Source organism: Dama dama, chromosome 5 (genome assembly GCF_033118175.1).
Source record: "Dama dama isolate Ldn47 chromosome 5, ASM3311817v1, whole genome shotgun sequence".
NCBI lineage: Eukaryota > Metazoa > Chordata > Mammalia > Artiodactyla > Cervidae > Dama > Dama dama.
Genome location: NC_083685.1, coordinates 105602826 through 105624511, shown reverse-complemented (window position 1 = coordinate 105624511; position 21686 = coordinate 105602826). Strand labels below are relative to the sequence as shown.

Below are 21686 nucleotides of genomic sequence, written 5' to 3'. Positions count from 1 at the left end.
TGTCCTGGAGGAGAAGCCCTTGTGGAAAGGTCCTGCTCTCAAGATTTGGGCATTAGGAATTTCTGATGAAAAGACAGGTTGAAATGGAGAGTCAAGGAGGCAGAGAGCCTGTGATGAGATACAAGACCATGTCCCTGAAGAGCAAAACTGCTCAGCCCGCTGCAAGATTTTTCCCTGAGAGTGTGTGAAAGGGGGCTGCACCCTCTGTACTGGTTGAGAGTTTCTGCTATGCAAAGAATTTTCTTTGTGCTTCCTGGAGCTTTATCCTGCAAAGTATGGGGGAGTGGAGTGTGGAGTCTCTGAGGGCTCCTAAACCACAGCTCCCCTCTCAGCCCTGCCATGGCAGAGATGGGGGCTTCAGGTGATCTGTCTGCGACCTTTGGGGACAGCAAGAAGCTCACACAGTGGAGTGATTTAGATCAACTAGACTTTAGAGAAGCAGACTTAGACAATTGTGTGCAAGCTTTGTGGGTGCTTAACTTGCAGCAAATTAAAAGGCTAATACACGAGAGCTGTGGCAGAATATAGAGCAGGGGGGCAGTAAGATTTGGGAGACATAAATTTATATGCACAGGAAGAGCATGGTTACAGGGTGGAGGGATTGGGAAGGTTAGAGTTTACATGCTTGAGTGAACAATGAACTATTTACTGAATTATGAACCACAGAAGGAGAAGCAGATTTGGGGAGGGGACGGCGAAAAAGGATCAAGTTCTGTTTGGGAAGTCTGGCACACTGCTATAGATATGGATCTGAAGTTTAACAAAGCAGATGAACCCATAAATGCTGAATCTAAGGTTACCAGGGCCTGGAGGGTATTTGTGGCAGAGACAGGCCCGGTGATAACTCTGTCTCTTTTCTCTGTTTTTTTGGGCCCCACTGAGAGCACAACCGCAGCCTCCCTTACAGTTGAGGGGCCGTGTTTACGTGGCTTTGTTCTGGCCCACGATGCCATTTCTGGGCCCGGCCTGTTTTGGTTGCCAGTCCTCCACCATAGAGGTTGGCAGCCTTTTGCTGCAAAGGGCCAGATGGTAACTTTATTAGGCCTTGTGAGCTACACAGCCTCCCCGACAACAATTCAACTCTGCCCTTGTCGTGTGAAAACAGCTGTGGCAATATGTCAACAATGGGTCTGACTGTGATGCAACAAAACTATGTCTGCAAAACCAGGCCAACCCCCGCTCTGCTCTCTTGTACTTGCTGCCTGGGTTCTGGTGTCCAGGCCTCCCTCAGAAGCTGTGTATGGAGACTGGCGCAGCCTTACTTAATCTGTCTAAGTCACTGAATGACTGCAAGGAATAGAGGTCCTTGGTCCTTTGCTCCCTAGCCTGCTTTTTATACGAGTGAAAAGTAAACTTACAGTGTGTTTAGCAAATGAAATTTGGGGAGAGTTACCTCTTAAATGAGTTAATGTTTTTAAGACAAATTCGTATTGCTGTTGTTCAGTCACCCAGTCGTGTCCGACTCTATGCGACCCCATGAACTACAGCACGCCAGGCCTCTCTGTCTCCCTCACCATCTCCCAAAGTTTACCCAAGTTCATGTTCATTGCATTGGTGATGCCATCCAGCCATCTCATCCTCTGACACCCTCTTCTCCTTCTGCCCTCAATCTTTCCTAGCACCAGGGACTTTTCCAAAGAGTTGGCGGTTTGTATCAGATGACCAAATCACTGTAGTTTCAGCTTCAGCAGAATCCTCTTCAGTACCACAGTTTGAAGGCATCAATTCTTTGGCGTTCCGCCTTCTTTACAGTCCAGTTCTCACAATTGTACGTGACCACTGGGAAGACCATAGCCTTGACTATATGGACCTTTGTCGGCAGAGTAATGTCTCTGCTTTTCAACACATTGTCTAAGTTTGTCATAGCTTTCCTGCCAAGAAGCAATCGTCTTCTGGTTTCATGGCTGCAGTCACCATCTGCAGTGATTTTAGAGCCCAAGAAGAGGAAATCTGTCACTACTTCCACCTTTTCCCCCTCTATTTGCCATGAAGTAATGGGGTCAGATGCCATGATCTTAGTTTTTTTAATGTTTAGTTTTAAGCTGACTCTTTCACTCTCCTCCTTCACCCTCATCACGAGGCTCTTTAGTTCCTCTTCACTTTCTGCAGTTAGAGTGGTATCATCTGCATATCTGAGGTTATTGATGTTTCTCTTGACTCTAGTTTGCAACTCATCCAGCCAGGCATTTCTCTGATGTGCTCAGCATTTGGGTTAAACAGGGAGACAGCAGACAGCCCTGTCGTACTCCTTTCTAAATCTTGAACCAGTCAGTTGTTCCATACGGGGTCCTAACTTGCTTCTTGACCTGCATACAGGTTCCTCAGGAGACAGGTAAGATGGTCTGCTATTCCCATCTTTTTAAGAATTTTCCAGTTTGTTATGACCCACACAGTCAAAGGCTTTAACATAGTCAATGAAACAGAGGTAGATGGTTTTCTGGAATGCCCTTGCTTTTTCTATGATGCAGCAAATATTGACAATTTGATCTCTGGTCCCTCTTCCTTTTCTAAACCCAGCTTGGACATCTGGAGATTCTTGGTTCACATAATGCTGAAGCCTAGCATGCAAGATTTTAAAAATGACCTTACTAGCATGTGAGATGAGTGCAATTGTCCAATGGTTAGCACATTCTTTGGTACTACCCTTCTTGGGAATTGGGATAAGGATTGACCTTGTCCAGTCCTGTGGCTACTGCTGGGTCTTCCAGATTTACTGGCATATTGAAAGCAACACCTTGATGGTATCATCCTTTAGGGTTTTGAGTAGCTGTACTGGAATTCCATTATATCCACTAGCTTTATTTACAGCAGTGCTTCCTAAGGCCCGCTTGACTTCACACTCAAGAATGTCTGGCTCTGGGTTACTGACCACACTATCATAGTAATCCAGCTCATTAAGATATTTTTTGTACAGTTCTTCCATGTATTCTTTCCATCTCTTCTTGATCTCTTCAGCATCGACTAGGTCTCTACTGTTTCTGTCCTTTATAGTGCCTACTTTTGGGTGAAATATTTCCTTGATATTTCCAATTTTCCTGAAGAGATCTCTAGTCTTTCCCCTTCTGTTATTTTCTCCTAGTTTTATGAACTGTTCATTGAAGAAGGCCTTCTTGTCTCTCCTTGCTATTCTTTTGAACCCTGTGTGAGGATGTACATTTCCCTTTCTCCCTTGCTTTTTGTTTCTCTTCTTTCTTCAGCTATTTGTAAAGCCTCTTCAAATAACCACTTTGCCTTCTTGCTTTTCTTTTTCTTTGGGATGGTTTTGTTCACTGCTTCCTGTACAGTATTACAGACCTCCATCCATAGTTCTTTAGGCATACTATTAATTAGATCTAATTCCTTGAATCTATTTGTTACCTCCACTGCATATTTATAGGGGATTTGATTTAAGCTGTACCTGGCTGACTTAGTGGTTTACCCCACTTTCTTGAGTTTAAGCCTGAATTTTGCAATGAGAAGTTGATGATCTGAGACACAGTCAGCTCCAGGTCTTGTTTTTGCAGGCTGTATATAGCTTCTCCTTCTTTACCTACAAAGAATGTAATCAATTTGATTTGCATATTGACCATTTGGTGATGTCCAGGTGTAAAGTCGTCTCTTGTGTTGTTGAAAAAGGGTGTTTGCAATGACCAGTGCATTCTCTTGGCAGAATTCAGTAAACCTTTGACCTGCTTCATTTTGTTCTCTAAGGCCAAACTTGCCTGTTACTCCAGCTATCTCTTGACTTCTTACTTTTGCATTCCAATCCTCAATGATGAATAGAACATCTTTTTTTTTTTTGGTGTTAATTCTAGGAGGTTTTCTAGGTCTTCTTACAACAGATCACCTTCAGCTTCTTTGGCATCGGTGGTAGGGGCATAGACTTGAATTACTGTGATGTTGAACAATTTGCCTTGCAAACGAACTGAGATCATTCTGTTTTTGAGGTTGCGCCCAAGTACTGCATTCCTGACTCTTGTTGATTATGAGGGCTACTCCATTTCTTCTATGGGATTCCGGCCCACAGTAGTAGATGCAATGGTCATCTGAATTAAATTCACCCATTCCTGTCTATTTTAGTTCACTGATTCCTAAAATGTCAATATTTATTCTTACCATCTCTTGCTTGACCACATCCAATTTACCTTGATTCATGGACCTAACATTCCAGGTTCCTATGCAATACTGTTCTTTGCAGCCTCGGATTTTGCTTTCATCACCAGACACATCCACAACTGAGCATCATTTCCACTTTGGCCCAGCCGCTTCATTCTTTCTGGGGCTATTAGTACTTCTCCTCCACTCTTCCCCAGTAGCATATTGGACACCTGACCTGAGGGACTCACCTTTCGGTGTCATATCTTTTTGTCCTTATATACAGTTCATGGGGTTCTCATGGCAAGTACACTATGGTGGTTTGCCATTCCCTTCTCCAATGGATCATGTTTTGTCAGAACTCTCGACTTTGACCCGTCCATCTTGAGTGACCCTACAGGGCATGGTTCATAGCTTCATTGAGTTATGCAAGATCCTTCACCACAACAAGGCAGTGATCCATGAAGGGGTCCTAGGAGTGGGGTTTTACCACAGTAAAAGTCTGAAATGCATGGAAGAGTTGTGTAGTTGGGGGCAAGTGGTGAGGAGACCATTTTGGGGATCTGGAAAGATGGAGACCCATGCTATGCGATGGCAAAACATTTGGAAGGATGGTTGCTATATATGAGCAGGCCAGCTGTCCTCTGAGCTGACATTCTTGGGGAAGTGGTTGTAAAACAGATTTCCATAGAGAACTTTGGTTTTATAGGCAGTATTTAACAAGGTATTAGAACAAAAAGATGAGGGCAGGCAAAAACTGGCTGATTTGCAAGCAAAACTGAAATGAAATAGGAAGATCCTAGAAACCTGGGGCCTTGGTTGGGAAAGCTGACTGCTTCTAGATAGTCAGAAGGAATTCATATTCAACAATCTTTTGAGCAGCAAAGGCCCATTAAGCCTCAGCCCTGTGCCAAGTCAGAGGAAGCGGGTGGCCTGAGAGCCTCGGGTGTCTGTTAGTATATCCAGGGAGATGGCCCAAGGGCAGGAAGTCAAAAACCAGTCTGAAGAATGGTGTCTTAAAATGAATTTTGCATGTGGTCACTGACACCTGAGACTGACTGGGAGCAGAGAAATGAAGAGCCTTTCAGGTTTTGAGGGATCTGCCCTGTCAATTAAGCCAGAAGCCTGAACTAAAAAAAATCTTGACCCTTTGGGCTTAGAACCCTCTCAGGCCTTAGAACTTTTACCAGTGGGAGTTACAGGCTGCAAGAGAGAGGCAGTGACCTAGGAGGGCATTTCCCAATACCTACTCTGAACCAGGCACTGGGGCAGAGTGGCAGCAGAGCCCTGGAGAGGGAGGGGAGCTGTGGAGATCGGGCGGGGCAGGGCAGAGTCTCCCGCCAGGCAGCCACTTTTCCAGCGCCTGTCCGGCTGAATTTCACAATTGCTATGATTAGAGCCTGCTCTACACCTTGCATTCTTCTCCTGACTGGGGTGTTGTATGGTGGATATTCTGCCCCTGGATACTCTGTGTGTGTGTGTGTGTGTGTGTGTGTGTGTGTGTGTGTTGGAGGCAGTGAGAGGGAAGGCCAGTTGAAGACAGATGACTTTTTAGTTTGTTGATTTCCAGACCACAAGGACTTCCCTGTAGCTCAAAGGGTAAAGAATCTGCCTGCTCTGCAGGAGACCCAGGTTTGATCCCTGGGTTAAGAAGATCCTCTGGGGAAAGGGAATAGCAACCCGCTCCAGTATTCTTGCCTGGAGAATCCCACGGACAGAGGAGACTGGTGGGCTACAGTCTGTGGGGTTGCAAAGAGAAGGAGACGACTGAGCGACTAACACTACTACAGCTAGACCACAAGGAACCACACTGGACCTGGAGAGAGAACTGTGTATCTCCTGGGGGTCCCAGGGTGTGGCTAAGGTCCCAGAAGGCAGAGAGGGCACAGGAGTGGGAATGTGTTCCGTGTGGGAAAGGAGGAGAGGAACAGTGCTTCAGTGACCACAGGGGCGCTGTGGGGAGAGAGCAAATTAGCCAAGATGGCATATTCAGGCTCTCTTGCCTCACGTTTTGTAAATAATGACTATGTAACAGCTGAGATCATTATAGCACTGCACGTATGCATCACAAGGTACTCGCCTGGTCACGAGCACTTTGTGCCGTAGGGGTAAACGAGCTCCACCTAGAAAATGGCAGCATTACTGCTTCGTCACGGCTGTGTCGGTTGGGTCAGCCATGAGAGGAGAGAATATAGAGTGTCTGCTGCCACTGCTTCTGCTGTGTCAGCCAGGAGAGAATAAGCTTGTCTGCAGTTTCTACAGCTCCTTGAGTCTCCTTCCAGCCTCTTAGCTTGCGCCTTGCCTACCCTGAGTTCAGCGAACAGTGTGAACGGCAAGGCAATTGGGTCATGAGAGTGGAGTCCTTATGGATGGACTTAGGGCCCTTATTTTAAAAAGGCCGCAAACTCTTCCACCCTTCCCTGATGTGAGGACACAGCAGGATGAGCCGACTGTGAACCAGGAAGTGGGCTATCACCAGACACCCAATCTGCCAGCGCCTTGATCTTGGACTTCCCAGACTCCAGAGCTGTGAGAAGCCCAAGTGGACTAAAACAGGTGGTGTTCTGGCCAACAGAAAGGGGGTAGAAGTGACATTTTCGTCTGTCGTAAAAACCTAAGAGACCTTCCACACTGTTCTCCATGTTCTCTGAGGTCCCTGGCTAGAGACAGATGCCCAAGGCCTCCATGGAAGCCACATGGTGAAGAAGGCAGGAGTTGAATCCTTGGTGGCTCTGTGGAACACACTGCCAGCTGGATTTTATGTGAAGAAACCTCCCTCTATTGCATTAAGCCACTGCAACCTTGGCTTCCCATGTCAGAGTGGATGGTATCACCTTCATAGCACCTAGTGGAAGCCATGGGGGCACAGAAGCCAGAGCAGGGGTCTGGGGGGTGGCAAGAGAGGGGTTCTGGGGATCAACGCAGCTCTGCTTGAAGGGCGGGTGGAGAGATGAGGGTAACAGGGCTTCTGGATGAAAAGGACTATGGTGGCTGGAGAAGGAACCTGTTAAGATCCTGTTGCAAATAATTCCTGGGTCAGTCTCAGAGTACAAGCATGGCCCTGAGTAAATCCTGGTGTGGGAGACGGGTCACCACAGTGCCATATGGCAAATGCAGCTCGGAGCAAGAGGCAAGGCTGGGTACCCAGCAAGATACTCAGCCCAAAGTGGTGAGAGTGGGGGTTCTAGGTGAGGGGCTTATGGGCCCCTCTGACAACCAGACGAAAACTAAGGCCCCTCTTCTCAGTGCAACACAGGCAGCTGGCACACACCATATGACCCGTGCTCAGAGTTTCTGTAAACGTCCAAAGGCAGCCTGGGAGCCAGGGGGAAGACCCCCTGCTGTGACCTCAGTTAATTGACTCCCTTGGCCCTGCAGGGATCTGTACTTTGAAAGGAGGGGACAGACACTGGCTCAGAGTCAGACAGCCGGAAGAGGTGGCACCTGGATTGCTGTCAGGCTGGTCTGATCTCCTCCTGTTCTCTTTGCAAAACACCCAGAGGATCTCTTCAGCTGTCCGGAGGCATTGCCACCACAGAAGATGGCTGGAATGACGACAGGAGAAAAACCCGAGGCCTGGAGACAGGCCAGGCCTGGCTCAGGAAGGGCACAGATGCTGGAGCTCAGGCCCAGCTTCATCCACAGCCCATCTTGGGGGACGGGCAACATTGAGGGAACGACATGTCACTGGTGTGGGTGGCTAGAGTGGAGCCATCCCTGGAAACTTGGAGAAGGTGCTGCACCCTGGGTGCCTACTGCCTGTTTGCCCCTCTCCTTAGTGAGAAGTCAGGGTCTGGGCTCTGCTGAACTTTCCTCAGCCCAAAAATTTCATCATTAAGCCTTTGCTCCTGCCAGCCTCACAAGGAAAATGACTGGGAACAGGAAAGGACATGGCATAGGTTCCAAAAATCACTGTAGGGAATTGGAGACATTTTCAGCACTCCTGAAGGATATGAGTGAGAAACTCTTTTTGGTCATTGGTTATTGGGTGGTAAATGGTTGACTGGTGACCGCTTGTTCAACCTGGGAAAGGAACCGCAACTTCAGGTGTCTGGGTCATTTGTGGAGAGAACAGCAGCGGCTGGAGCTGGTAGCGTCAAGGATCCAGGAAGAGAATGGAGGATGCCATCTCATAAGGGGTACACTGCTCTCAGAGTGGCAGTAGAGCCATGCGGCATGAGTTCACGTAGGGGCTAATCTGGAAGTCTTTGCCATGGTAGTCTGAGGGCTATCAGGCTTGGGTGAGGGTCAAGGGTCCCAACTGGGTCCTACGCAAAGGGTGGGGCATTCAGAATTCATGAGAGTAATTTAGAATTGCCCCTGATGAGTGAACAATGACGGGGCAGCTTTCCCCAGCTGATTTAACTTGTAGCCTGGCCCCTCAGAACCATCCGTATGGAGGCTGCCACAGCAGCTCTGGATCTCAGGAGCATGGATAGCATGCACAGGTGACTTCATTGTCCACAAGAACCATGAGGATGGCTAACTGCTGTCTAAATGGCTGTCTCCTCCATTTGGGCACACACCCATACCACATTCTCAGCTTCCTTTGCAGTTTGTTGAGGTCATGAGACTGAGATGAGGCCCATGGAATGTGACAACCTTTCTAGGCCTGATATAACTGTAGAAAACATCCTCATTGCATGGTCCTTCATGACCTCTCCTCTTTTGTTACAATGATCTTGGAAGCCATGTATTGATGATAACAGAGCCCAGATATTTGAAGAATTTTATTACGAGAGCAGTATCCCCAGCCACCAGAACTGAACCCACCTGGGACTGTCCATGTGAATGAGAAATGAACTCAGCTGTGTTTATGCCATTATCATTCCAGCTTGCTTACTGCAGCATTAACTTGCCCTGATAATAAGATGACCACAAAGCTTCAGGCCACAGTCTCTCTTAGTTTTCATGTCTAGCTATTCTGACACCTGTTCAGCAGTTTAGGTTCTCAGCCGGAATAAGATGTGAAACTTGAACTTCTCGGAGAGCAGTGCCCATCTCACTGGTCACAACCAAGTCACTTGCCTCAGATTATTGGTATGTGGTGGTCTGAACCACCTTGGGGAGCCAGTCTTCTGAAAAGTAGTTTGTCCACCCTTGAAGGTAGTCTTAATTGCTTCCACTTGCATTGTTGATCTCAGCTAGGACGAGATTTTGCCAAAGAGGTGGTACATCTGTGTTTATATCCTATGGTAATCCTGTGTCCCCATCAATACACAAAATGCAGCACCCTAGGTGAAGCTGGCTCAGAGAAGACCAAGGAGGCCAAATGAGTGGATTTCTCAGCTCCTGAAGGCCTCGGGTTATCATTTAAGGCTGAACCTTTCTCCTTGTTGAGGGGATGGCTGTTTTGGTGACAGGGGTGAGAAAACAGTGATGGAGTTTCTCTGGTGAACCCTAGGAACATTGAGTATCTTTGGCAGAAAGTCTACTCAAACTGGGCTTCCCTCATAGCTCAGTCAGTAAAGAATCTGCCTGCAATGCAGAAGACCTGGGTTCAATTCCTGGGTCGGGAAGATCCTTTGGAGAAGGAAATGGCTGCCTACTCCAGTATTCTTGCCTGAAGAATCCCATGGACAGAGTAGCCTAGCAGGCTACAGTCCATGGGATCGCAAGAGTTGGACATGACTTAGCAACTAAACCACCACCTACTTAAACTAGTTAAAATGAAACAAGGAGCCTCTATTGGAAGGACACTGAGGAAAGTCCGAGGGAGTGTCAGCAACTGTGCTGTGTCTGAGACCTCAGAAGCTGGGGTGCTGTCAGTCAGGGATATAACACCCCATGGTTGTCCATCCTTCAGCAGCAGCATCCATATCTTTCAGCCCCATCAGAAAAGAGGGGAATGTCTCAGTAGAGAAGCCCTAGAAATGGCTCTCATGGGTCTGACTTGGCAATCATGTTGCCAGGAGAATAGTGTTCAGTATGAGTCACAGCTGACTCTGCAGCCTGGGGCAGGAGCTGAGTAGAAAAGCTTAGCTTTCATTAAAATTCAGAAGCAGCCAGAGGCACCTTTATTCTAAAACCAGTATCTGCAGAGAAAAGCAGACTGAATTACTTTTCTGCTAGACACCTGAACAATGGGGGCTGCTGGGTTGAGACTCCAAGCCTATGAGAAGTTGAAAATCTTATCTTTGGGCCTCCATATCCATGGTTCCCCAACACCACAGTTCAAAAGCATCAATTCTTAGGTGCTCAGCTTTCTTTATGGTCCAACTCTCTCACATCCATACATGACTATTGGAAAAACCATAGCTTTGACTAGACAGACCTTGGTCGGCAAAGTAATGTCTCTGCTTTTTAATATGCTGTCTAGGTTGCTCATAGCTTTTCTTCCAAGGAGCAGGTGTCTTTTAATTTCATGGCTTCAGTCACTATCTGCAGTGATATTGGAGCCCAAGAAAATAAAGTCTGTCACTGTTTCTTTTGATGCTTTTGAACTGTGGTGCTGGAGAAGATGCTTGAGAGTCCCTTGGACATCAAGGAGATCCAACCAGTCCATCCTAAAGGAAATCAATCAGTCCTGAATATTCATTGAAAGGACTGATGCTGAAGCTGAAGCTCCAATACTTTGGCCACCTGATGAGAAGAACTGACTCATTGGAAAAGACCCTGATGCTGGGAAAGATTGAAGGCAGGAGAAGGGGACGACAGAGGATGAGATGGTTGGATGGCATCACCGACTTGAAGGACATGAGTTGGAGCAAGCTTCGGGTGCTGGTGATGGACAGGGAGGCCTGGCATGCTGCAGTCCATGGGGTCGCAAAGAGTCAGAAATGACTGAGCAACTAAATTTCAGGAGCTGTTTCCACTGAAGAGGAAAAGGGATCAGAGTGGTGCCACCAGGAAGTTAGAAGCCAAAAGGAAGAGGCGAGGGATGGATTCTCCCAGTAAAAACTGATTTCAGATCTCTGGCCTCCAGAGTGTGTGAGAGAATGAATTTCTGTTGTTTTAAGCCACCAAGCTGGTGGTAATTTATCACAGTAGCCTCAGGAAACCAACACACAGTGACACAGAATTATTATTAAACTATAATTGGTAGAATAGTCTGTCTTATTCAAAATGCAAAATTAGTGTGGTTTTACTGCAAAGGTTCTGACGTTTTATATCACTCAAAACTACATCAATTTTTTACTTTCAGGAACAGAGAAATGAAATATTTAATTGCTTGTGTGTGTATCAAAAGTATTAATTTAATGAATACAACATTTAAAATATGACATGGTCTTAGAAAGCCTATTTTGGTACTTCTTGTTGAAAAAAAAAAACAAAACATGCTGGAAGCCTCAGAGAAGGGACATGATCTTGACCCCTCTTCCATCTATTTGACACTGGGGTCCTGTGCCCCATAGGGCCTGGGTGGACTCCTCCCGCCGTGTCTGCACCACCTGCACAGTAAGGACCACCTCTGGGCTCTCTTCTAACCGCAGTCACCAACCTTCTTTCCCGCTCTCACCCTCTCATTCCTCACCCACCACACACTGTCACTCACACATCCTCACCTACCACATACCCTCCCCCACCACACACCTTCACCCGTCACACTCCCTCAGCCACAACATAATCTCACCCACCACACACCCTCGCCCAGTACACTGCCTCACCCACCACACCTCCTCACTCACTACCATCCCTCAGCCACCACACACCCTAAACCACAACATATCCACACCCAACAAACTCCCTCAGCCACCACACACCCTCACCCAATACATACCCTCACCCCCTGCAATACCCCCGCCATCACACATCCTCACTCACCGCATACACTCACCCACCACTAACCTTTGCCTACTACACTCCCTCAACCACCACACACCCTCACCCACCATGCTCCATCACCCACCAAGCACCCTTGCTCACCACATATCCTCACCAATCATACACTCTCACCAACCACACACCCTCACCACCACACACCCTAGCCCACCACACACTTTCGCCAACCGCATGCCCTCTCCCACTACTCTCCTTTCTTCACCACACATACTCACTCACCACTCTCTCTTACCCACCAAACAGCCTCACCCACCACACATTTTCACCCACCACACTGACTCAACCTCCACACATTCTGACCCACCATACACCCTCGCCCACCACATACTCTCACCTACCACACACCCTCGCCTACCACATACCCTAGCCCACCACACAACTTTGCCCACCACATGCCCTTACCCACTACTCTCCCTCAGCCACAATACATCCTCACTCACCACTCTCAGCCACCACACACCCTCACCCACCGTACACCCTCACCCACCACATACCCTCACCCACTACACTCCCTCAGCCACACACACCTTCACCCTCCACAAACCTTCGCTCACCACATACCCTCACCCATTACTCTCCCTCAGTCACCACATATCCTCACTAACCACTCTCTCAGCCACCACACACCCCATACACTTTTCACCTACCACACTAACTTACCCTCCATACATCCTCACCACCACACGCCCTTACCTAACACACACCCTCAACAACCACACACCCTCACCCACTATAGTTCCTCAGCCATCTCACATCCTCACCCACAACAGTCCCTTGGCCACCATACACCTTCAGCCACCACACCCCTCAATCACCACTGTCCTACCTCTCCAGCTCCGTCTCTGTCATCCCCCTTGGTGTGCTGGGTATCTGGAAAGGTGCAGGCAACCTCTTACACACTCAAGAGTGAGAATCTCTGTCTTGGGTATTAGTGGCAACCAGTGAATTGTCACATCCAGAGAAGCTGTCCAGGAGCACGATAGCCTGTGGAATGGCCTAGAGAGATCAGTGATGGCTGGGGGCACCTACCTCTCTCCTCCTTCCTCTGACAGATGACTTTGAAAGAGGGGTCAAATCTGCTTGTGAGGGTGAGGTAAGCCTGGCCTGGGTGACACACTCCAGGCTCATGCCTCTCCAGTAGCCAAAAGCAGCCGGAGCCAGAGCTCCAGTCTGAATTGTGGGAGAAGAGGAAAGACCAGAGATTCCAGTTAAACAAGGCCGAGGCTCGGGTTCTAGTAGGAATTTGGAAACCTGGAAGGTGAGTCAAGACTGGTTTTTCAGAATGGAAAATAAAAATGCCAGGTCCTCCATAGCCCTGTCTACAGGCTGTGCCTGCTTGGGGCTCCTCAGTCCCCCAGGTGGGGCAGGTGAGTTGAAGCATTTCTGATGAGCACCCCAGGTTCTAGTGCACATGTGCTGTGTGTATTTGTGTACATGTGCATGCATGTATGTACCTGGAATTGGGTATTGAAGCACATATATGTACGTGTGTTTGTGTTTAAGTGTGTTTGTGTGTCTTCCCAGGTGGACTCTTAAGGAGCCAGTGACTTCCTGGAAGGTGGAGGGAAGGAGAGCATGCTCAGGGATAGCTGAGGATTCTCACCTGGAGACTCGGTGCCCGTGATTCCAGGAGAGTGACTGATTTGCACTCGCAGAGACATGCACCCTGAGGTGATCACCCAACTCCAAAAAACCAGGAGGGAAAATTGGGGCTTGCCTTCAAACTGTTCCAAGGAAGGGACTGTTGTGGCACCAGCAAAGGAATTCGAGAGCAGTGCCCCGTCCAGTCCTGGCCTTTGGGGCCCTCTTTGTTCTTGGTTGTCTTGGTCCTGGGCTACTCAGAGACCCTTCCCTCTGTCCCAAGCTGGTCACAGTAAGCACAGAGCTGACACTCAGCTTCCTGGCATCGATGTTTTACAACCTGATTTCCCATCTGCGGAGCCCCACCACTGCACTTCTGATGCTCCGGGGTCTCTCCTGTTAACCCAACTGGGTGGACTCAGCCTCCAGGCCCTGCTGTGGCTTCCAGTGACTTGGGGGTCTGGGGTTCTCTCTGTACCACCTCCAGTCACAGAGGGGCTACATGGACCACCCTGACTTTCAGCAGAAGAGCAACCTTCCAGTCAAGTGACAATTAAAAAGGTCTCCCCAGTGTGCCATCAACTCCCAATTAATTTCTCTCCCACCCCACCCAGCAGCAGTCCAAGCTTAGTCACTTCATGCCAGTGTATACACCTGGCGACTCTGTTCTGTGGAGCTTCATTTGTGGCCATCCCCCTATCCCCAGCCTTGGAGTTGAAGAAGAGAGGATAGACTGTGATGCCAAAACCGACTTGGGGTGGGGCTTTAAACAAGGACGAGCAGCTGCTGCAAGGATGCACAGAGGCCACGGATGGGGAGTGATGAGCAAAAAGCACCAGCAGCGCTTGAGTCAGTGAGGACCTTGCATAGGAGGGGACACAGAGGGGGAGTCCTGGCCTGAGGGCAGGTCTGAGGCTGGTAAATTCACAGCGCTTCACTGGACCCGCCTCAGGGACACAGACTGGTGGCATGTCTTCTCCGTCCACCCCTATGCCTGGCTCTTCTGGACTCCTAAGGCAGACCTTGTAGGTCTAGGCATCTATCAGACTCAGAGGCAGAGTGATGCAGCTTCTTTATCTTTGCTTCCTTTTAAACATGAAACTCCCCAAAGCTAACTTCTCATGTTTCATTGGCTGGAATTTCTTCACCTCCCCGCCATGCCTAACCAATCTCTTGGCAAAAGACCTGAGCCACCAGGATTGCTTTGGAGCAATTGAAGTTCATGCCTCGGGCTGGGAAGGGGTTCTTCCTTGAAGAGAGGGTGGACAAAATTGGGGTCCAACCAGCAGGATGATGTGGGGGGCGGAGGCGTTGGTCAGGCAACAGCACCTGCCATAGAGAGAAAGAGGAGGCCTGGGTGTTTAGGAACAGCATAGCAGCTCCAAAGAAGGATGACACTTGAAACTGAGGCAGAATCCCTCGTTCGCTCAGCATACATTTGACCCCAACTGACTTTGGGCTAAGGTGACAGGGCCATGTTGACAATCCTGTCCTGGGTGATTCTACCAACAGTGGACCACATATACCCTCACTAAGTGCCTCTCCTGGACATGGTTCTGAGTGAGCTTTGTGGAAGAATGGCCATGACCTTAGTGAAGCGGGAGGCCAAGGTATGTGGACCCAGAGGTGGCTGGAGATTGTGGGAAATTAGGGTTTGGTAGTGAGCATGCCAAGGAAAGGTAGAAGAGAGGCAGCCAAGGGGAGGGCTGGCTCTCAGGGCTGCGAGTTCCAGGGATTGGGGGAGCAGGTGGAGGGTTTGAAGACCCATGAACATCTCTGCCACCAACCTCAAAGGGGCCCCAGGTGCCTCCAGAGAAGGAACTGGAGGAGAGGACTGAGTCTTCTGGTGGGAAGAGAACTTAAGCACAGTTTTGGAGATGCCTGGAGACCAGCACTCAGAAAGCACCCTGAAGCTGGGTACCTGAGTATGGTTCACAGAATAACACTCCTCCCCTACTGACTCCCTGAGATGTTTGTGTCCTGATCCCTGGGTCCTGTGATATGTAACTTTATATGGTAAAGAGGACTTTGCATATGGGATCAAGTTAAGGATCTTGAGATGTCCTGGATTATCAGGTGAACCCGGAAGATGCTGCACTGCTAGCTCTGAGATAGAGGAGGAGGACGTGAGTCTAGGAATGTAGGTGGCCTCTAGACCCTGAAGGCAAGAACAGATTCTCACTGCATTGGTTTCCTGTGGCTGCTGTAACAAATCACCTCAAATCTGGTAGCTTAAAACAAGAGATATTTATTCTCTTACCCTTCTGGAGGCCAGAAATCTGAGGTCAAGGTGTTGAAGTCAAGCCCCCTTCCTGGAGGCCTCAGGGAAGAATCTGTTCCCTGCTGCTTCCAGCTTCTGGTGGCTGTTGACATTCTTTGGTTTAAGGCGCATCATCCCAATCTCTGCCTTCTCCACTCTCTCTATCTTCTCATCTGCATCTCTCTAAGGATACACATCACTGCATGAAGACCCACCCAGAAAATCCAAGAGAAGGTCCTCCTCTCAAGATCCTTAACTTAATTATACACCTTGTATGGCAAAAGATGGTATTCCCTTTTACTGTGTGAGGTACTGTTTGGAGGTTCTGGGAATTAGGTCAATGATCTCATAAGGCAGATCTGGAACAAGGAGGACACAGAGAACTGAATAGGCAACAGCTATCTTGGAGGCAACTAGGTGTCACTTGGACAGAGAAAGTGAAGAAGAGAGGACTCAGATATTCCTCCTCGCCATAGATCACACAGCTTGGTCTGCCATGTCTCCTGCTCATCTCTCTGGAAGCATCTTTCCCCCTCAAGTTCCTTGGTCTCTAAAATCTGGTCAGTTGTGTTAAACTTCTGCTTTCTCAGAGGTTCCTCTCTGCTCTACCCTTAGCTGTCGGGCCCCTTGCCTGGAACACTCTTCCCACACCCACTGAACCACCTCCCAGCCTGCTCCCTCTGTGGTCTTTGGGCTGCCTTCTTCTGGTTCTTTTGCGACCCTCCACTCTCTGCCCCCTCTCTGCTGGGTCCACTAGTGTCACAGGGCATTTAACACAGCACCTTGCACCCAGCAGGTGCTTCATGGGCACCTGTGGAATGGTCAAATTGGGCCTGTGAGATAAGTGACAGGGCGGCCCTTGGTGGTCCGTGACGTGCCAGTAGGAGAGGTGAGGAAGTGGAGCCTGGGGGCTTAGAAACACTTTGGGGTGTCTCTACTTCCAAAGGTACACCCACCATGTTTCTTTCTCTAGAGTTTCGTCCCCCATTCCTGACATAGAGCTCCTAAAACCCTTGTAATTTCCTGACTGATAGAAGCATCTTTTATTATATTTGGTCTTAGTCCCTAGTTCCTTGGAATCTCCAGTGATGAGTGTCTTTTGTTGGCTGATTGGATAAGATGATGGGATGGAGGGGTTGGGGTGAGGGGCCAGAGGAGTGGGACTAGCTTCAGGATAGCATCAGGGAGGGATAGTTTCCAGATGGCTTCAGGATAGGGGCTGGGGGCCCTTGAAAGACCAAAAAATGACTAGAAGATTGGACTTTTAGCCCCAACCTGACCGCCCAGGAGGAGAGAGGGGCTGGAGATCGAGTTAATCAGCAATGGCCAATGATCTAATCAATCATGCCTGCATAAAGAAATCATAAAAAACTACGGTGGGAGTGGGGTGGGGGTTTTGAGAGCTTCTGGCTTATCAAAGTGCTGAGAGTGGTATGCAAGCCCCTCAAACCTTGCTCTGTGATCTTTCTGTTTGATTGTCCCTGAGTTGTATCTTTTATAATAGTTCAGTTCAGTCGCTCAGTCATGTTCAACTTTTTGCGACCCCATGGACTGCAGCATGCCAGGCTTCCCTGTCCATTACCAACTCCTGGAGCTTGCTCAAACCCATGTCCATCGAGTCAGTGATGCCATCCAACCATCTCATCATCTGTCATCCCCTTCTCCTCCTGCCCTCAATCTTTCCCAGCATCAGGCTTTTTTCCAATGAGTCAGTTCTTTGTATCAGGTGGCCAAAGTACTGGAGCTTCATCATCAGTCCTTCCAGTGAATATTCAGGACTGATTTCCTTTAGGACCTGGTTTGATCTCCTTGCAGTCCAAAGGACTCTCAAGAGTTTTCTCCAATACCACAATTTAAAAACATCAATTCTTTGGTGCTCAGTTTTTTTAATAGTCCAACTCTCACATCCATAGATGACTACTGGAAAAACCATAGCTTTGACTATATGGACCTTTGTCAGCAAAGTAATGCCTCTGCTTTTTAATATGCTGTCTAGGTTGGTCATAGCTTCTCTTCCAAGGAGCAAGCATCTTTTAATTTCATGGCTGAAGTCACCATCTGCAGTGATTTTGGAGCTCCCAAAAATAAAGTCTGCCACTGTTTCCACTGTTTCCCCATCTGTTTGCCATGAAGTGATAGGACCAGATGCCATGATGTTAGTTTTTTGAATGTTGAGTTTTAAGCCAGCTTTTCCACTCTCCTCTTTCACTTTCATCAAGAGGCTCTTCAGTTCTTTGCTTTCTGCCATAAGGTTGGTGTCATCTGCGCTGGCAATAAATAGTAAATAAACTTTTCCTGAGTTCTGGGAGCTCTTCTAGCAAGCTATCAAAACTGAGGAGGGGGTTGTGGGAACCCCTTAAGTTTATCTCCCAGGGGAGACAGGGGGTCTCCTTGTCTCATAAGGGAGACTGCCAGATTGGTGAGCGCCTATACACTGTCTACAGCATCACTTCTGTGCCCACTTTTTGCTTTCCCACCCCAGCAAGTGGTGCTGGGACAAGTCTGACTGCAGAAAATTGTCTCCTACCTGGGTTTCTTGTGAATTTCCTTGTTTCTGTGTTTTTCTCCTCAGTTTATTTCCCAAATATTTGAGTGAAGGAAACTTTGCCTTTGGGGAGTGCCAGACTGTCCTCCATTTCTGGTCTGCAGCCAGTGGGAGTGTGTGAAAAGACAGGTTCCTTATCCCAGTGAGATCAGGACAAGTTTCACCAGCCATCCAAGTGACTCTCATGTGTGCCAGGCTTGGGATTCTTAAAGACCCTCCTTTAAGTTCATGCCCAGAGGAGGAGCATATCCTATCTGCAGACAATACAAGTCTGCCTTCCAATTATAGCTTCTAAGCTGAGAGCTTATGTCTCCTCCTTATGAATCAATTTAGAAGAAACAACCAGAGTGGTGGCTTATTCTGTAAAATTCTATTCATTCATTCAATAAATTCTTACGCTTTGCTAGTCACAATGGTAGGCATGGATGATGCAGTGATGACTAAGACATGGTCCCTTCCCTCAAAGGCCTTGGAGTCTGGTTGGGGAGACAGGTAATCACATTCCAGTGTGATGAATGAGACTCGTCGGAGGGGCAGGATCAGGGTCAGGGCACCAGGAAGCAGAAAGCAGCCACTTTCTTTTCCTTATGTGTGTGAGAGAGAGAGGCAGAGAACCAAAACAAAGCATCATGATTTAGTCATAGGTATTTTAGCATTCTAGATTTTTTTCATCCATAATTTAAGAGATAAAAATAATAAACCTGCTTCTGGATATGCTACTAAAGTCTTCCTTAGGCCAGAAGGAAAATGTCTTTCCAATTAGTTCATTATGGAAATGTGAAGGCAGATTATATGTAGATAAATGACTTTAGCATTACATAAGTGTGTTAGACTCTGGAATGGTTTCTGTAAAAGCTGAGAGAAATCAATTTCCGGTATAAGATGACATCTGGTCTGTTGCCTTTGGGGAAGCAAAGGTATTTCTGGACTTCTCAGAGCCTGCAGATAGGGCCTGACTACTAGTATCCAGATGGCCACGAAGTTTGGGGCCTGAAAGAAGTCACTCAGGGCAATGACTTGAAACCCTGGCTGCACCTTCAGAATCACTTTGGAGCGTTTAAAGCTACCACATCTGACCTCTCTCTGACTCTGCTTTAATTAGGAGCAGTCAGATGCTGGTACTTTGTAAAAGGTCCCCAGGTGACTCTAATATGCAGCCAGTGCTGAAAACCCCTGTCTATGGGAGGAGGGGCTGTGGAGGCAGCATAAAGTCTGGGGAAAGGAGATAGGGAAGAAGCTACCAGGGAAGTGGGTGAGAAGCAGGAGGGTCCTAGCAGAGGAGCAGTGGGCAACAGGTCACATGCTGCAGAGATGGAAAGGAGCAGGGCTGCGTGTGCCGTTTAGGGCCACGACACCACTGGTAGATTTAGCTGCTGGTTTGTTAGCAGGACGATGAAAGCGAAGCTGGACCTGAGTGTACAGAAGAGAAGTGAGTCAGGACTTGGAAGGTGAGAAAATGGATCCAGAAAATGTAGACTGACTTTGGAGACGAGTGTTGTCTGTGGAGAGGGTATGTACATTACAGGAAGGGGGACCCCTTCCGAGACCTGAGAATAGGCTCTTGTCTAACACTTGGAAATGAATTGTCCACGGAGACACAAATGCTGACAAAGCAAAAGACTTTCCTGGGAATGGGCACCCAGGTGGAAAGCAACTAAGTAAGGGAACCCAGGAGAACCGCTCTGCCATGTGGTTCAGTCTGAGGTTTTGTTGTAATGGGGTTAGTTTCCTGGTTTTCTCTAGCCAGTCATCTTGCTTGGCCCATATTTGGTCTGACTCAGGGTCCTTCCAGGTGGTGCACACATCTCTCAGCCAAGTTGGATTCCAGCGTGAGGATTTCTGGGAGGCTGGTAGGATGTATGGTCTCCTCCTTCCTCTTCGTCCCCTCCCAAATTCTCCCGGTTAGAAGCACCACGTTTTTAATCAGACCTCCTGTTGCAAGACAACTCAGGCAAGTGGTTATCATCATGCCTGGCCAAGGCAGGCAGTTTTAGTCAACAGTTCCCTAACACGTGGGGGTCAAGGGAATGATTTAGTCATTTGTTGAGGATGGGAGAGACTTGAGAGTGTCCAGATGCTAATAGAAATGGCCCAGTTAAGAAGAGCTGGTGGATGTTTGGAAGAGAAAAGGTGTCATTGATGGCAGCAAGTTCCTAAGAAGGTGGAAGGGGAGAGAAGGGTGGGGACCTGACACAAACAGTGTTGTTGTAATAGGAGGGATGATGGAGAGGATGAGGGCAAGGGCAGGGGGTCATCTCACTGCGTGCTTCCAGGAACACATATGTGCCAGCAGTTTGCTCACTGATGGGGCTCCGTGCCCTCTGTCCATGTCCTCTTTCCCCCGAGAGCAGTCTGTTGCTTTTCCTTTCTTCGGTCTTCCCTTCACGGCAGCCAGACCTGGAGCCACTGTTCCAGTGATGGGCAACCTGGTAGAGGTCTGGCTGTCCTCTCTTCCTGGTCCACCTTCTCCTTGTGTAACTAGGTGTCTAGCTGGCAAGCCAGCTTTAACCCCACAGCCTGCACCCTGGGGAGGGAAGCTGGGAGATGAATCCCTGAGGTCCTTGACCCAGGCCCTCATCTCAGTTAGGGTCTGTGCTGCTGGAGAGTCTCTGCAGTGGCTCAGACACTAAGCCCGTAAAACTAAGATTGATGGATACACTGGTCCCGTTGGCATTGTCTTTTGTGTGTGCCCACTCCTTCTTTGGGAAACCATCAGGGAGTGGATTAGTCACAGGGTTCAGGTATCGAGCCTTCATCCCAACACCCTCCTGCTCTCTGCCCTCAAGTGGTAGGCTCTTTGCTTCTCCTGATCCTTGCTACCTGAGGCTACACTGGGCAGCAGGCAGGCTCAAGATCACTGTCTATGGGTTGAACCCAGAAGGTGTGTAGGGCTGGCCACTTGAACAGGTATTTCCTGCCCCCTCTCCACCTTCCTGCTCATTCCCATTTCCCTGTGCTGCCCTGGAGTTGGAGACAGCCTCCTCTGTCCTCAGCCATGATGCCTGCCCTCCTGCTCCATGTTAGAGAGGCACCTGTCTTTGTATCCCTCACTGGCAGGAAGTCCTAGTGGCTCCTGACAAATGGGCTTGGCCCATTTTCTGCCCCTGGTCTGTGTCTGGCTGTGTCCTTATCCATTCTGCCATGAAGTGGGCAGTAGCTTTCCCCCACTCACCTCTTTCATGCTCCTAGGAGATGTCCAAATACTCCGTATGTTTTCTGTCTGCTGCAAGCAGTGCCTTGCCAATGGCTCTTCTGCAACCTACTCTTAATTAGCTGCAGATTGGGTTTGTTTTATATGTTTGTTTTCTCAAATTCCTCACCCAATACCTGCCCAAAACAGAATCCAAAGCACAATGGAAACATTTTTTAAATGGAAGATAAAATCAGGGCCTCCTCCTTGGTGGTGGCATAGGCATGGGCCAGAGATTCCCCCCTCTGAATCAA

General features: G+C 48.5%; 1 protein-coding gene across 2 annotated transcripts in view; it reads left to right on the top strand.

The window, feature by feature from the left end:
* The first annotated feature begins 2219 nt into the window (after positions 1–2219).
* WFIKKN2 (WAP, follistatin/kazal, immunoglobulin, kunitz and netrin domain containing 2) overlaps positions 2220–21686 on the top strand; it is a 36009-nt gene continuing 16542 nt past the window's right edge. Inside the window, exons 1-2 of one of the 2 annotated variants that reach the window (XR_009692725.1) lie at positions 2220–2332; positions 13381–14485. The gene's annotated coding sequence lies outside the window, so the exon portion shown is untranslated. Of the gene's footprint in view, positions 2333–13380; positions 14486–21686 lie in introns of those variants that run through there. The other variant, XR_009692726.1, reaches the window with a different exon arrangement.